The sequence below is a fragment of the Nyctereutes procyonoides genome, unplaced genomic scaffold (genome assembly GCF_905146905.1).
Source record: "Nyctereutes procyonoides isolate TBG_1078 unplaced genomic scaffold, NYPRO_anot_genome, whole genome shotgun sequence".
NCBI classification, from domain to species: Eukaryota; Metazoa; Chordata; class Mammalia; order Carnivora; family Canidae; genus Nyctereutes; species Nyctereutes procyonoides.
This window is the reverse complement of record NW_026575142.1, coordinates 51,032,246-51,049,752: the sequence shown is the minus strand read 5'-3', so window position 1 is coordinate 51,049,752 and position 17,507 is coordinate 51,032,246. Positions and strand designations below refer to the sequence as shown.

Genomic DNA, 17,507 nt, shown 5'->3' with positions numbered 1-17,507 from the left:
GATCACATATAGCTGGGATTTTTTGGCATTCCCACCAACCATTGGAGATACTTTGAGATATATTGAGTTTTCCTAGGACCTTCACAAAAAGTCATGCCTTCGTGGCAGGGCTAAATTAGCCCCACGGTAAAGGCTGCTCTGGATTCACTATAACAAAGCTTAAAAGTAAGGCTCAAAATAATCAGATCAATCTGCAAATAACTTAACTGTATCGCATAACACTTTTTAAAGGAATACAACCAATCAATACATGAGATCTGGTATCCAATGAAAATTTTCCAGGTGTGCAAATAAATATGAAAATAAGATCCTTAATAGGGAAAAAATAAATTACTAGAAACACACTCAGAAATGACAGCTATGATGGAGATAGCTGATAAGGAACTTGAAATGACTATTATAAGTATTCACAAAGATATAGAGTAAAACAAATATGGTAAGGAAAAATGGAAGATATTAAAAATATCTAAATGGAACTTGGAGAGTTGAAAAATATATCAAAAATGAAAAATATACTAAATGAAATTGACAACAGATTAGTGCAGAAGAAAAAAATAGTGAACTTGAAAACACAGCAAAAGTTGCTATCCAAAATGAATAGCACATAGAAAAAAAAAAGACAGAAACAAGTGAACAGAGCTTCAGTGAATGTGGGACAATATCAAGTTATCTAACATACATAAATTGGAGTTTCAGAGAGAGGAGAGAAAGATGAAGACAGATAAAAATATTTGAAGAAAGAAAAGCAAAAGACTTTTTCCAAATTTGATGAAAACTGTAAACCCACAGATCCAAGAGTTTTGATAAACTCCAAGCAGAATAAATATTGAACAACACACACACACACACACACACACAATGGCAAACCATTATCAAGTTGGTAAACACTAGAGAAAAAGAAAAAAATCCCAGCCATCAGAGAATAAAGACACTTGATAGTGAAAGGAATGAAGATAAGGATGATATATTCTCTTTGGAAATGATGCAAGCCAGGAGACAATGGCGTGCAGAGACGTGGTCAACCTAGACTTCTACACCCAGAAATGAAAACAAAATAAAAACATTTCAGACTAATGGAAGCTGAGAGAATGTGTCACCAGCCGACCCACACCACAAGAAATGTTAAAGGAAATCCTTAAGGTAAAAATGACTCCTTCAGTCTGGATCCCTTCTCTTTGTATGATTTTATAGTTTCCTCAACTGGATCCACTGATCTATGTCTTATTTTAATGGTTCCATATTATTTCTGCCATGAGATATAGGATATATTGCAGACCTAGTAACTTAACCTGAGGTAAGGTTATAAGTATAGGTTACAAGTATAATATTATTAAATAAAATAAAGCTTAATGACCTGCATCTGGGTGGTTTTGCCTTCAGAGTCCTGCAGATACATATGCCCCTCCAGAGGCCATCCTGAGTGTCAACTTGTTTAGCTCTTTCTCATAGACAGGTTGCTGCTCTGTCCTCATATGCTTTCCTTTTCCACATCCATTCAATCTGTTGTTCACACTGAAGCCAGAGTGACAATTGAAAGCTCAAATCTGATAACGCCACTACCCTGGTTAATGTCTTTTCATTCTTTTGAATTCTAAGTAAGCCTCCTAAGCTTCTTATGATCTTTAATAATCCAGATTTGCCTATTGCTGTAGCATCATCTTTCATCATTTGCTGCTTCAACTTTTATTTCACCCATTACACAACTGACAGTCCTTGAATGTTCCATGTTCTCTTTTGCTTTCAGGACTCTGTTGAAATTATTCTGTTTTCCTCAAATGCTGTCCCTCTTCTTCCATGTCATCTGTTACCTACTCCTTAATGAAGCCCTTCCAACATCTCAGGCCTGGATTAGGTACTCCTCCCCTGTTCCTAAGCCTTTGGTAGTACTAGTCACACTAAGTTATAATTGCTTCCTTACTTCTGCCTCTTCAAATGAGACTGTGAGCAACTTGAGGGCAGGGACTGTCTGTTGCCTACCATAGCACCTGATACGTTGTTGGGTGCTCCAAGAGATTTGTTGGCTGAATGGTAGCTATTAGTTAGTGACCGAACGTCATTATTAATTCTTCTAACCTCACTACACCTATCATAGTGCCTGACACTTATTAGTCACTCAGCACATTTCACTACATTAAACACTTATACTTACTATGTATCTGACATATTGCAATGCCTTTTAGGAAATGTGATTTAATTTAATCCTATCAACTGTCCCACCAGGAAGTATGTTTCATTATCCTCAACAAAAAGATTTGAAAAGTAAGACTCAGTAAATTTAAATAGCTTTCTCAGGGCCAAATTAATGTCCATAATGGTTTCCCAGTTCAGCTTCCATTTCCATTGAAGAAAATATGTCTAAGAATAGGGGAAGAATAACAAGCAACTTCCTTATTCTCTGTCCACTCCTCCCTTTATCAGATGTATTTAAAGAAAAATAACTTAACGTCATTGCTACACATTTTCCCGGTTAAAAGTAAGAGAAAAGGAGCAAAGGAGACTGACATTATGGAAACAAAATAACATTTATTCCCAGTGAATATCTGTGAAGTTTATCAAAGTGAAATGAATTTTGCGAAGAGGCAAATTACGGTCCTTGTATGATCAAATGTTTATTTGCAGGCATTTGATGGGCTTGAGAGTTGACAAGGACAATGGATATAATATCACAGGATCTATAATCAGTGCACAAACTGGAAAAAAGGATGAAATTGATGATGATCGTGACTTTGTCTTCTGATTGAGATATAGAATGCTTATGTTTTTACAGTCAAGTTAGACAGATTAGTTTGTATAGATGGATTAAGTGGCTGTCTATCTTGTATTGTTGGAAAGGGGCAGTGAAGGCATCTCTGACTAAATACTTCTCGTAAATACCTAAAATATCGTTTGAAATTCACTATGAGGAAATCCAGTCAAACATTCTTTTGGGCAGAGAGTTTACATGGGAAATCCTGGTGTAACAGCCCCAGAAGGCTATGTGGAAAAGCATTCTGGCTTTTGAGGCCTGCTTTCTCCCTCTGCTGATAACTTATTCTGTAACTCTTGCAACACAACCAGCAGGGCTGCATTTTCCTCTGTACAAGGAAGAGTGGGAACACCTGACCTGCGTGTTTCATCAGCATTACCCCTGTGGATCTAGGGGGCTTCAGTCATCTTATCATTGCATGAGGCTAATCTGCCTCTGGTTCCTTCCCTCCTAAATTCTCAACTTTTTCCCACTATCACCACTGCAGTGTAGACCACTGAAATGATCAAGAGGTGATAGTAGATTTGTGGAAATAATATAAATCAGGAAAATCCTAATTATTCTATCTATTTCTCTCCACTCCTTTGGTATGGTCATGGATATCAAGGATATGCTGCTAACTGGAAAACATTCCTCCTCTTCAGTGAGCCACAGTTTCACCGTCTTTAAAATGACATTCATAATGGGTACTTCTCAGTCTTCACTGCAGTCTTCTTTTGTCTCATCCTAAATTATAGGTGAGGTTTGAATGGACAGTGATTTGCGATAGTGTTGAACAGGATGCCTGGTGTGAGATCAGGAGTGTAGGTAGTCTCCAACCTTACTTTTGCTTTTCCAGAAGAGTCGTAGATCAAATAAAACCAACATACCCATCTTATACCAAAGTTGTCCTATACAAATTTGTAGCACCTGACTTTTGATGGTTCCTCATGCCTAGAGAAATAAACAAATTATATGCTCCTGAGTCAACCACCTCTCAGTAAGCATGGTTTCTTCTGCAGAGCCTGATTTCTCTTACATGTGTGGAAGTGAAGCAGCATCTAATTAGAGATGGGTTGCCTTAGTGAGAAGTTGCTTCTCATTAAAACTCTCATCCTTGAATTGCCTGCCTTGATTTTAAGAAACCCACTCTGCCAGAGCTCCCATTGGTGCCTCCTGCCACCAAGAAATCTTAAATGGCTAGGGTTAGAGGGTCTGACAATGGTGTCAGTTTCTGTGTCTGATTTCATGTGACAATTAATTATAATATTTGTTCAGAAAAAAAAAGAAGCCTGTTGTCATAGTGATAGCTGACTTCCCAATAAGACGCATACCCCCGGTTGAAGTATCTGCCTGCACAGATCCAAATATCAATTTGTTGTGTACACTGTAGAAATAATTGAGAGTATACTTCAGGGAGAAAAAAATTTGATATGGACAGATTTTCCTATACTTATGCTATTTGCATCTTCTCTGTACAACCATGATTTTTCCTCTGATTTCCATTTCTTTTTCCAAGAATGATACTTTTCAGGGACTTGGCTATATTCCAGAGACTAGTGGTGATGTTGCCTCCTTATATCCAGGAGGCCTTTAAAGCACTGAGGCCACTAAAGGGAATGTTTTATATTTGCTGGCTCTGTGACCTGAGGCAAGCCATGTTCCCTGTCTAAGCTACAATTTCTCCCTCTTATTAAATGAAGAAGGTAGGACTAGGTCAGTGACTCTCATGGAGAAGTGGATAAAATATATCATATATAAGAATTATAAAAGAGAATTTGAGGAAGATGATACAGTTTTATATTCTTGTTAATCCCCCTTATAATAGAGATCAAGCCTGGAGGCCAATAGGGCATTATCACTTGTACAGTTAAGATCTTTCTAGATCTTAACTAGAAAGAGGCTAGAGCTCCTGACCCAAATGTTTGAATTGAAAACTGGGGAAAAGGGGATACTGAGTTTCCTCAGCCTTCTGATTGTCCTGATATCTCCAGTTTGCTAACCTCAAAATTCCAGTAGATATGCCATGAGGTAAGCTCAAACTTTTTGTCCCATCTTTATTACGGAGTATAGCAGCTTTGCAGACACTGTCTTGAGTTCACACTGGAGGAGCTGGGGAAATCAAAAGGAAGAGGAAATAATGGTCATCAGACAATATGTACAAGTCAAGTACTAACTGAGGCACTTTCATATCCATCTTTCTCACCAAAAACAAGAAGGAATCAGTCATTTTTCCAACAGTTATGTGGCCAGTAGGGGGAAAAGACCAGAATATTCCCCCAAACTCTTAAAACCATCCTTTTTCCATAATCCTTAAATGCAGAACTGGCCCTAGTTAATCATCTCTCTGTCTGCCTCTCCCTTATCTCCACGAGCAACCTTAGACTTACAAACAAATATATTCCACAAATGAGATGCAGTATCAAGCCAGAGAGAGAATAGAAAGGGCACAGTTATCAGAACAGACAACTAATTATTGGGCCATATTCAGAGATAGGCTGTCTGAGGATTTTGCCCAAAAAAACTTCTAATTGTAGGGCATAAGAGAAAAATATTGGACTGAAAGGCTGTTAATATGAGTTTTGGCTTTGGCTTTTTATATTTGCTGGCTCTGTGACCTGAGGCAAGCCATGTTCCCTGTCTAAGCTACAATTTCTCCCTCTTATAAATGAAGAAGGTAGGACTAGGTCAGTGACCCTCATGGAGAAGTGGATAAAGTATATCATATATAAGTATCATAAAAGATAATTTGAGGAAGATGATACAGTTTTAAATTCTTGTTAAACCCCCTTATAATAGAGATCAAGCAAATGACTAATATAACAAAACCGAGGACCCTCAGATAGCTAATAACCACTCACTGAAAGCTTCACTGAAAGATGTTTTGTGGGCACAGATTTATGAATTAAAACAGGGAGCTCTCAGGAAGCTTAAATATACCAGAATAGTGTGGGACCTATAAGCTATCAAAATTACCCAGCCAGATACTCCTTCTAGGATAAAGCCCAGAATGGAGGCGAAACTGCTGAGGGTAGAATCCACATCCAGCAGGACAGGGACATTGGGGACGATGAAATGAGAAAGCTTAGATAGAATGGAAGAGGGGGAAAGTCAGCAGATCTTAAAAAATATGAAGAAATTTTCTACTCAAATTTCCCGTTTCCTAAAAACAAAAGAAAAAGGTGTTATGGACCTAGGAAGCCCCTCCTGACCTCTTTCTAAGAGTATGGTACTATGATTTCCAATTCAGTGGCCATTAGCCGCATCAGGCTATTTTGATTTTAATTAACTAAAATTAAATAAAAGTAAAATGTAACTCTCTGTCATACTGGCCATATTCCAAGTTCTTACTAGTCACTTGTGGTGACAACATTATACAACACAGGACATTTCCATCACTCCAAAAAGTTATATTGCACATGCTGGAGGCCATCTAAGATGTAGCATAAGTCAACAGAATGAATGTAGTCAAATTCCATCCTAAGTTATTATAAGAATGAAAGGAATAAGCAAAATAATGTACCTATAGGAAAAAAAAAAGGATTGGCATACTTATTGCCTAAAGATAGTCACCTAAAATACATAATAAATATCTTATATACATCATAAAAATTTTGGTTTTATGTGCCATCTAATCTGTGATACAAGTATTCAGTTTTGCCAGTAGAGAGCAAAATCAGCCACAGACATTAAGCCAACAGAGGGGTGTGGTTATGTTTTAATAAAACTGTTTACAAAAGTAGTTGGGGGTTGGATTTGGCCTACTGGCCATTCTTTACCAACCCTGGCTTTCGGCAATGAAATTATGTCAAGAGGACACATCCACAAAACAAAGAGAAACGGTAACCTAATAACCTAAATCAGCTACAAGAAAAGAAAAAAATGTGTCAAGTCTGTAGGCTGTAAATATAATAAATATAGGACATGGAGGAAAATCAGGAACATTGACTCTATCTTAGGTTACAAATAAATCCTCGGTAAATTTCAAAGGAAAGAAAAAATACATAAAATTTTCTAATCACAATACATTAAAAATAAAAAATTAAATAAAAAATAAGACTCATTAGATGCAGAGAAAGCATTTGACAAAATACAGCATCCATTCCTGATCCAAACTCTTCAGAGTGTAGGAATAGAGGGAACATTCCTCAACATCTTAAAAGCCATCTACGAAAAGCCCACAGCAAATATCATTCTCAAAGGGGAAGCACTGGGAGCCTTTCCCCTAAGATCAGGAACAAGACAGGGATGTCCACTCTCACCACTGCTATTCAACATAGTACTGGAAGTTCAAGCCTCAGCAATCAGACAACAAAAAGACATTAAAGGCTTTCAAATTGGCAAAGAAGAAGTCAAACTCTACCTCTTCGCCAATGACATGATACTCTACATAGAAAACCCAAAAGCCTCCACCCCAAGATTGCTAGAACTCATACAGCAATTTGGTAGCATGGCAGGATACAAAATCAATGCCCAGAAATCAATGGCATTCCTATACACTAACAATGAGACTGAAGAAAGAGAAATTAAGGAGTCAATCCCATTTACAATTGCACTGAAAAGCATAAGATACCTAGGAATAAATCTAACCAAAGAGGTAAAGGATTTATACCATAAAAACTATAGAACACTTCTGAAACAAATTGAGGAAGACACAAAGAGATGGAAAAATATTCCATGCTCATGGATTGGTGGAATTAATATTGTGAAAATGTCAATCTTACCCAGGGCAATTTACACGTTTAATGCAATCCCTATCAAAATACCATGGACTTTCTTCAGAGACTTAGAACAAATCATTTTAAGATTTGTGTGGAATCAGAAAAGACCCCAAACAGCCAGGGGAATTTTAAAAAAGAAAACCATAGCTGGGGGCATCACAATGCCAGATTTCAGGTTGTACTACAAAGCTGTGGTCATCAAGACAGTGTGGTACTGGCACAAAAACAGACACACAGATCAATGGAACAGAATAGAGAACCCAGAAATGGACCCTGAACTTTATGGTCAACTAATTCGATAAAGGAGGAAAGACTCTCCACTGGAAGAAAGACAGTCTCTTCAATAAATGGTGCTGGGAAAATTGGACATCCACATGCAGAAGAATGAAACTAGACCACTCTCTTGCACCATACACAAAGATAAACTCAAAATGGATGAAAAATCTAAATGTGAGCCAAGATTCCATCAAAATCCTAGAGGAGAACACACGCAACACCCTTTTTGAACTTGGCCACAGTAACTTCTTGCAAGATACACCCACGAAGGCAAAAGAAACAAAAACAAAAATGAACTATTGGGACTTCATCAAGATAAGAAGCTTTTGCACAGCAAAGGATACAGTCAACAAAACTAAAAGACAACCTACAGAATGGGAGAAGATATTTGCAAATGACGTATCAGATAAAGGGCTAGTTTCCAAAATCTATAAAGAACTTATTAAACTCAACACCAAAGAAACAAACAATCCAATCATGAAATGGGCAAAAGACATGAAGAGAAATCTCACAGAGGAAGACATAGACATGGCCAACATGCACATGAGAAAATGCTCTGCATTACTTGCCATCAGGGAAATACAAATCAAAACCACAATGAGATACCACCTCACACCAGTGAGAATGGGGAAAATTAACAAGGCAGGAAACCACAAATGTTGGAGAGGATGCGGAGAAAGGGGAACCCTCTTGCACTGTTGGTGGGAATGTGAACTGGTGCAGCCACTCTGGAAAACTGTGTGGATGTTCCTCAAAGAGTTAAAAATAGACCTGCCCTACGACCCAGCAATTGCACTGCTGGGGATTTACCCCAAAGATTCAGATGCAATGAAACGCCGGGACACCTGCACCCGGATGTTTCTAGCAGCAATGTCCACAATAGTCAAACTGTGGAAGGACCCTCGGTGCCCATCGAAAGATGAATGGATAAAGAAGCTGTGGTCTATGTACACAATGGAATATTCCTCAGCCATTAGAAATGACAAATACCCACCATTTGCTTCAACGTGGATGAAACTGGAGGGTATTATGCTGAGTGAAGCAAGTCAGTCGGAGAAGGACAAACATTATATGTTCTCATTCATTTGGGGAATATAAATAATAGTGAAAGGGAATAGAAGGGAAGGGAGAAGAAATGTGTGGGAAATATCAGAAAGGGAGACAGAACATAAAGACTCCTAACTCTGGGAAACGAACTAGGGGTGGTGGAAGGGGAGGAGGGCGGGGGGTGGGGGAGAATGGGTGACGGGCACTGAGGAGGGCACTTGATGGGATGAGCACTGGGTGTTATTCTGTATGTTGGCAAATTGAACACCAATAAAAAATAAATTTATTAAAAAAAATAAGAATCTTCTACCTAGATTTTTTTTAAAAATGCTATCAAATAAATCTTGGTTCAAAGAAACGATACAAAACAAAATCGCAGAATTCCTTGAAAAAGAACTGAAGTGACCATATCACAAATCAGAATCCATGAAAAACAGCTGAAGCACCTACCAAAGGAAATTGTATAGTGTTAAATGACCATTTAAATAAAAACTAATGAAACACATGAATTAAATAATCAAGAGTTTAGAAAAAGAATAAGTAACCCAAAAGAAAAAGTAATATGGGTCAAAGCAGAAATCAATGACAGAAAATGGAAAACCAGTAAAAATAATAAATAAAGGTAAAAACTGGCTCTGTGGGAAAAAAATAAAATGTTTAAACCATTGGCTAAGCCAATGTTACACAAAAGAGTAAATTATAAATATATAATGTTAGAAATGATTAAAAATAATTTTAAAAAGCAAGATGTTTTTAAACTATGAGATTAATTTGTAAATCTATGCAAAAACATTTCAAAACTGTGATGAAATAATTTTTTAGAAATTATGACTTATCAAATTTTACTCCAGTAGAGATAGAACCATCTTGGAAAGCCAATTACCATTAAAAAAAAAAGAGCTAATATATTTAAAGAATAGAAAAGCACCAAGACCAGGTTGTTTCTATTTCTGTAAACAGACTGGGTTCTCCTTAAAGATATCTTCCTTCCCTTGTCCGTCCCTTAAAATTCTAGTAAGCTTTCTTAAACATATGATCTCTGTGCATTAACATTTTGAAATTTATATACTTATACACTTATTAAAGGCATTCTGTGAAATTGATGTTGTGTAGGGAATGCAGCAATTGTGGTTGGGCTGGGGAGGTCACGTGGTAGCAGGAGGCTGTGTCAGCCAAGACAGCAGAAGCCTGCAACCAGCAGAAGCTGCATAATCCAGCAGCTGTACACTGGACAGACCTGTGCTTGAATTCTGATTCCTTCAAATTATGGCTTTATGACCTTGGGCAAGTTATTTAATTTCTCCAAACATTATTTTCCTCACTTTTAAAACGCAAATAATAAAACTTACCTTCCTTATGCGGTTGGTATGAGGATTAAATGGGATAACATTTATAAAGTGCTTGGCTTGTCAGTAGCATGGAGTAACCATTCAGCGAATGGTAGCTATTGTCATTGAGCGGGGCACCATTGATAATAATGTGATGTCCCTGATATTTCTGCAAGGTTTACAAACTGGGAAAGCAAACTTAAATATGGATTTGATCTCAAAATTCAATATCTGTGTCTGAGGAAATATTGTGATCTGAATCTTTCTGTTCTTTCCCTCAATCTTCCTAATTCAAGATTTTGTCCTCAAAGGACATTGGATAAAAACGGTGGGTTGGAAACCTTTATGTTGTTTTGCTCTACTCTCAAAACCCATTTAAACAACAGTAAAGTGATATATTTTAAAAGGCAGACATCCACAAGAGTGGAAAAAGTGAAAAAAGACAAAGCTGTAAGCAAAAAAATTTTAGAAAGTGAAATGCAAATGAATGTGTGCTGACTAATTTAGTAGCCCAGAAAAAGCTAAACCTTAAACCAACACTGGTAAAAGTTGAAAAATAACCTGTTTATATGCAGAAACTCTCAACAATGTATGAATTCACATCAAGTACCCCAGGACTTGAGGATGAACAAGCTTACCTAAAAGTCTGTTTATGACTCAGTTAGATCTCTAGATCCCCTCCCTACCCCTTATAGCCAGACAAATACCCATCCCCGCTTTGGTAGAAATCTGGAGATGTATTTTCTGCATAGGATACAATAGGTGCACCCTGGACTAGAGAATACTAGACACAGTTGAGAGTAGGGTATCATTCTGAAAACAGGAATAGTAAGAAAATGTATGTATCCTAAATGGTGACATCTGCAGCCAGCTCTGCCAACAGAGCTCTAAGAATGCCAGCTCCAGGGAAACACAGTGTCCTTCAGTGTAACGCTGGAGGATTCTTCCCCTGAAATATGATCAACCTAAGGGGAAAAATGTATAGATACTGTTAAAAAAAAATGGCTTAAACTTACCATTAAAGCCTGTAAGCAAAAAGTCACACCGATGAGCCCAGAGCTTCCAATAAACTTTTCTTGTAACCTAGACTTGCTTGTTTGTATGGTGCCCAAAGGATGACCATCCATCTCTAACCTGAAATACAGATAATAAAACACACACAATAGGTACCTTAGAGAAGACAGATAGCGTTTAGGGACAAGACACCCTGAAGGGGAAAAAATACAGACACACACACACACACACACACACACACAGATGTATATAATACATTTACACATACATACTTCAGAGCATCGAGACACTATATTGCATCTATGAGAAAAGAAGAGGGTACTTTCAAAAAGCATATTAAGTAGGGCACTTAGATGGCTCAGTCAATTAAGCATCTACCTTCTGCTCAGGTCATGATTTCAGGGTCCTGGGATGGAGCCCCATGTCTGGCTCCCTGCTCAGTAGAGGAGTCTACTTCTCCCTTGCATTCCACCCCTCCCCTGCTCATGCTCTTTCTTTGTCTCTCAAAAATAAGTAAATAAAATCCTTAAAAAGAAAAGTATACTAAGAGATGACGGAAAACCTAGAAATTGAAAGTATAACAGCAGATAAATAAAAATTCAATAGAAATAGAAATTAAGGATGAAGATGTATACTCTAAGATAGAACAAAAAGACATACAGAAAAATAGGAAAGAAAGATGAGAAAATAAAAGGATCGGTCCTTGAGGTCCAATGTCTAAATTGTAGAGTTTCCTTTTTTTTTTTTTCAATAGTAGGGTTTTCCAAAAGGAAGAGAAGCAAGGAAATGGGAGGGAAAAAAATACCAACCAAATAGGTCAGGAAAAATTCCCAGAAGTGAATGACATCAGCTTCCAGATTGTGAGGACCTGCCAAATACCCAGGGCAATGAAGACAAATATTTTAATGGAGGGAGAAGGAAAGAAGGAAGGAGGTAGGGAGACAGAGAGGAAGAAGAGGAAGAAAAAATAGAGGAGAAGGGGAGCAGAGGAGAGGGAAGAAAAATTACAATAACACACAAAGAGCCACAAATTGGAAAAATTTCAGGGTCTTGTCAATAGTCACATTAGAAGCTAGAAGACCATGTAAGGAAGCCCTCAAAATTCTCAATGGAGTGATTCCTAAGTTAGAATATCATACTTAACCAAACTGTCAGTCAGGTAGGAGAATAAAATAAAGACATCTTCAGAGATGTAAGTTCTCAGAATTCTACTTCCCGGACACTCTTTTTCAGAGAGCAGCTCTGCTCTGCCAAAGAATGCACGTCCTTTTAATAAGGTAGAAAACAAAAAACAAAAAGAAGATAGGGCTACAGAAATAGAAGATCCAACATAAAAAAGGCAGGAAAGAAGTCTTAGTGATGACTGAAAAAGCAGATCCTACAGTGCTATTAAAATCAGCAGGTTCTGCACCCCGATGTTTCTAGCAGCAATGTCCACAATAGCCAACCTGTGGAAGGACCCTCGGTGTCATCGACAGATGAATGGATAAAGAAGATGTGGTTTATGTATACAGTGGAATATTCCTCAGCCATTAGAAAAGATGAATACCCACCATTTGCTTCGACGTGGGTAGAACTGGAGGGTATTATGCTGAGTGAAGTAAGTCAATCGGAGAAGGACAAACATTATATGGTCTTATTCATTTGGGGAATATAAAAAATAGTGAAAGGGAATAAAGGGGAAAGGAGAAAAATGAGTGGGAAATATCAGAAAGGGAGACAGAACATGAGAGACTCCTAACTCTGGGAAATGAACAAGGGGTAGTGGAAGGGGAGGTGGGCGGGGGGTGAGGGTGACTGGGTGACAGGCACTGAGGGGGGCACTTGATGGGATGAGCACTGGGTGTTATTCTATGTGTTGACAAATTGAACACCAATAAAAAATAAAAATAAATAAAATAAAATCAGCAGGTTGGAGCACAACAGAAGGAACTAGGAAGGAATTCTTCAAAAATATATAATTGATGGAATAACTGATGTCTTTGAACATTTTAAGATGAGAGTATAACAGTTGGCAGAAGTTTGGATGAATTGGTGTTATCTACATAGAAAAATAAGCAAATTTAAAAAAAATACAAGACCATTATTAGCCCTAAAGAAAATAAAAAGTTAGGGTGCCAGGGTTGCTCAGTCGGTTGAGTGTCCGACTCTTGGTTTTGGTTCAGGTCATGATCTCAGGGTCATGAGATTGAGCCTCATGTTGGGCTCCCTGCTCAGTGTGGAGTCTACTTGAGAATCTTTCTCCCTCTACCCCTCCTCTCTCTCTTTCTCTCTCTCTCTCTCTCTCTCTTCCTGAAATCAATAAATAAATCTTAAAAAGGAAAAGAGAAAAAAAGAAAACAAAAAGTTCTTTAGAAAGGAAAAGTGATGGGTGAATACTGCAGGATTTAGCTGGGAAGAATGTTTAAACTCAGAACACTGGCCTGGCCCAAATCAGATGTAACTGTCATGAGAAGACTTGGGCTGGACTGATACATATATGTAATCATGGAAGAGGAGGTATTGAAAAATCAAGAAGAAGCAATATCTGGAACAAAACAAAACAAAACAAAAACAAATGTAGCTGAAATCGTTGATAGTGGTTGCGTCTGGGGAGGGGCCTCTAGAGGGCAGGCAACAGGGGACCACTCCTTTCTGAAACAAATTTGTGAAGTCATCAACTCTAAATGTAAATGTGTAATTTTGATGAAAACAAGGGCACAAGCATACTAAAAAACAGAAGCAAAATTTCTCAAATAAGCCATGAGCTCTCTGCCTGTGGATTTCTCCACAATTTTAAAAGGTTTCTGGGCATGCTAAGACACAGTGCATTTTCCTCACCCACCACAATGTGGGACAGTGTGAGAAACAACGTGTTTGGGAATGAAATTGCCCCACCAACCCTGTTGTAGTGACCAATGTTCACGAATAATCACAGTTTTTACAAATACAAAGCCCACACAATTTTTTGAGTATTTTTTCTTTACAGTTTATGCTGGGATTCCTAGATAGCTGCATCTTTGGTGAATGAGTGGGAACAAAAGATTACCAATAGACAGAGAGCAGTCAGGAGAAGCAACCAGACTTGCGACCAGATGGCAGTTAGCGAGGCTGGGACAGCCAGTAGTCAGCAGAATGCAAATAACAGCAATGCTAATCATTCACATGAATGTAAAACTCCTAGCTTATGAAAAACCCACAGCCTTAGAAAAATATGTCTGCTATATTTGAGAAGAAGATCATTGTTTTTATTTAACAAGATAGCTACACTGTAGGCATTTGGGGTCAACAGCCCCCTCCAGGCTCCTAGCCAATAACCAAGATCAACTGCGAGCCATGTGAGTGAACCACCTGGGATGCCGCCCATTCAAGCCAGGTAATGCCAAACCCAACTTTTATCTGTAACCCCTTGAGAGCCCCATAAGTGAGAATCACCCAGCAGAGCCTCGTCAGTCCAAAGAACAACTAAATGTTATAATAAATTTGTGGTTTAAGCCACTAAGATTTGGGGAGATTGGTTATGTAGCAATGAATAAGCAGAACAAGGAAACTCTACTCCAGCCCTCTCATGTCCCAATAGGAAAATAAAATCCTAGGACAGGGGGTAATTTGGCCAAGGTCTCACAACAGAGAAGACTCAGCCCTTCAAGCCTTTGGGCCATGATTCCTCATCACGGCCATCGAATCTATACTAAATGCTGCCAGTGTCTTCCTCGCCTTCCTCCTTCTCTTTCTCCTCCTCCTCTTCCTCTTCTTGTAACCTTTTATCTTGATATTTTCAACTTATGGGAAAGTTTCAAGAATAGCACAAGAAACTCCCTATACTGTTCAGTCTGGTTAACTAACTGTTTGCATTTTACCTCATTTGCCAATGTTTTTCTCAAGAGAACATTCTCCCGCAGGGAGGCTGCCCACATACCTGATTACCGCTGAGTGGTTAGCCACTGGTCAGCACATCCCAGCAGGCAAGAGAAGAGGAATGGGCACCTGAGGATGAGAAGAGTAGAAAGGAAATGCGTGGGAGAAAAGTCTTAATTAAGAAGGGATGTCAAAAGGGAGAGTGGAATCACTCAATATCAATTTTTCCTCATCAAGATATTCCCCAGAAGCAGTTCCCTAAGCCGTGCGTATTGAACTTGAAGTCTGAAGGCACAAGTTAGAATCTTACCGTCGTCTGTATGACCCGTGGCGAGTTCCCTTCTGTTGTTGAGCTTCGGTTTTTACCTTTGGGTATAAACCACGTTCAGTAAGCCAACACATTGGAAGGGCTTTGCAAATGATGCAGACGAAAGGAATTTTAACCACCTGTGTCTGTGGAATCACTTGGAGAGCTTATTAAAAATCCTAATGCTACTGCCCCATCTGCAGAAATCCCTATTTCAATGGTCTGGGGTCCAGGCACTGTAGTTTTTAAGAGATCTCGTGTAATCGTTAAGGGCTGTCAAGGTTGAGAATCACTGTGATAGATAACATTGCCATCGCTCAGGGGTTGTTTGAACTCCTGGAACCCTCTGGGCCAGATGTCCTCTGTCTTGGCCCCTTTCCCACTTCTGCTACATCTCTCTCGGCACCAAAGTAAACCTCAGAGTTTGGAGGATCCTCCATTCTAAGCCTGGGGAGCTTCACCTTTATTTAATCATCCCATTTCTGCATTATCCCTTTCTTTGTCCCTGATGATCGACACCAGAAAGTTGCTTCCAGAAAGAGCTTCCTAGGTTCCCAACCCCTCTGCTACTAACCAGAGGTTTTCTGTTTCCACTGCAGTTCAGCAGCTGCCATTCTTCCCCTCTAGCCCTATAAACATCTAATTGCTGGCATGCAGATCTATGTAGTTTGGGATTGGTAGGAATTATGACTCATATGTAAATACCTTTGAAAAGAAGTGTGGGAGGGATTTTATATTCCTTGGTGGTCTTAGCAAGACAAAAGAAGAATTTCCCAGATAGAGCATAACTTTTATTTTATTACAAAAATATCTTTCGTGGTGCATTTAGCTTCTTTTTTTTTTGGTACAAATATTCAGAAATGAACTACTCACTTTATTTTGAAGTTTAAATTCTTCTATCCCTCCTTCCATCTCCTACTTCTGCTCCTTCCTTCCCCTCTTTCATCCTTCTTCTCTCTTTCCTCCTTCCTTCCTCTGTTAAAGAAAAAATTATCAGGACCCTTGTTAAAGACAGTAAGGCAAACTATATCCAAGGGAGGAGATTATCACAATATTAGTACGGATCACTGCAATGGGGCTCAACTCTAAATACAAGGAAAAGTGGGAATTTAGAGCTAAGAAGCAAAGTGGAGGTTGGTAATGGAAAACTATTAAGAGAAAACATCAGAGAATAAGGGGGTCTCTGGTGGCAGACCAGGGGATCACCCAGGGGGATGGGGAAGGAGGAAGTAGCTAATTAAATAGGAAAGGCCGTCAGATGTGGGGAGTGGGAGATTCTTGCTAAAATTGGAACAGGTAAAGATGGGCACAGAAACCTAGTTGAGAGGAGAATTCAGAGGAATCTAATCAGAGTTTGGTCAAGGAAAGAATGTTTGTCACCTCCTACCCCTCCCCCTTCCCTAATTCCCCAGTAATAGGGAAACAACAAAACACAATTTGAAATATGTTATAATAGAATTATATAAACTTTTGTGGAAGCATTCACCTTTGTTTGGGATAGGTACAGGAGAGGGGATATTTTATTTGAATTTGGAAAGATGGGCTTGAGATTTCTTCAGGTAGAGACGGGAAGAAAGATACTCTGGGCAAAAGAACAGCAGGTGTGAGAGCCCAGGGCAGGAACTAACAGGATGTGTCAGGAGAATTGCCTTGGAAGCTGAGAGAACAAGAGTGTTCTCGCAGGGGAAGAAAAGATGATGAATGAGGGATTGTTGTCCAGGACCGGCTGGTGCAAGAAATTCTTAGGGGAAACATCTTTGGTCAGAGGTCTTGTTGGTTCCCCGTTTCTCAGATTTGCACGCTCTATTTTCTTAGCATCTGTAGAGGCCATCAGATTGGAACTTGTCCTACCCCCTTTTACTGCTTACTCCTGTATTCACTGTTTCCACCCTGCAAAACTTTCTCTACAACTATTATGTATATCGATCTGGTTTGTTTGCTTGTTCATACCTTTGTTGTCCATCTTCCTCTTCTAGGATATAAACTCCATGAGGGCATGGCCTTTCTTAGTTTCCCACTGAATTCCCAGAACTCAGCCAGTATAGGACACTTGCTAAGTGTTCCACAAATTTGCTGAATAAAGCACATGTTTTTGACCGGAGCCATCCCTTCCCAGGGACCAGAATACTAATGTCCTCCACCTCATTCTCAGTGTCAAGGTCTCTCAGAAGTAAGATCAGAACTCTTATTGATGAGCATGGAAAGAAAATAAAAAGAAACGGGAGCCCTAAGGAAAACCCTAGCTGGGTGAG

The 17,507-nt window shown here is 38.9% G+C and overlaps 1 long non-coding RNA gene across 1 annotated transcript; it reads right to left on the bottom strand.

Moving 5' to 3' along the window:
• Nucleotides 1-4,736: 4,736 nt before the first annotated feature.
• On the bottom strand, nt 4,737-15,075 carry LOC129498387 (uncharacterized). The gene is made up of 3 exons (XR_008662118.1): nt 15,010-15,075; nt 11,114-11,231; nt 4,737-4,837 (listed from the first exon to the last, which is right to left on the bottom strand). It is a non-coding gene; the product is annotated as an uncharacterized LOC129498387 (long non-coding RNA).
• Between the last annotated feature and the right edge of the window lie 2,432 nt (nt 15,076-17,507).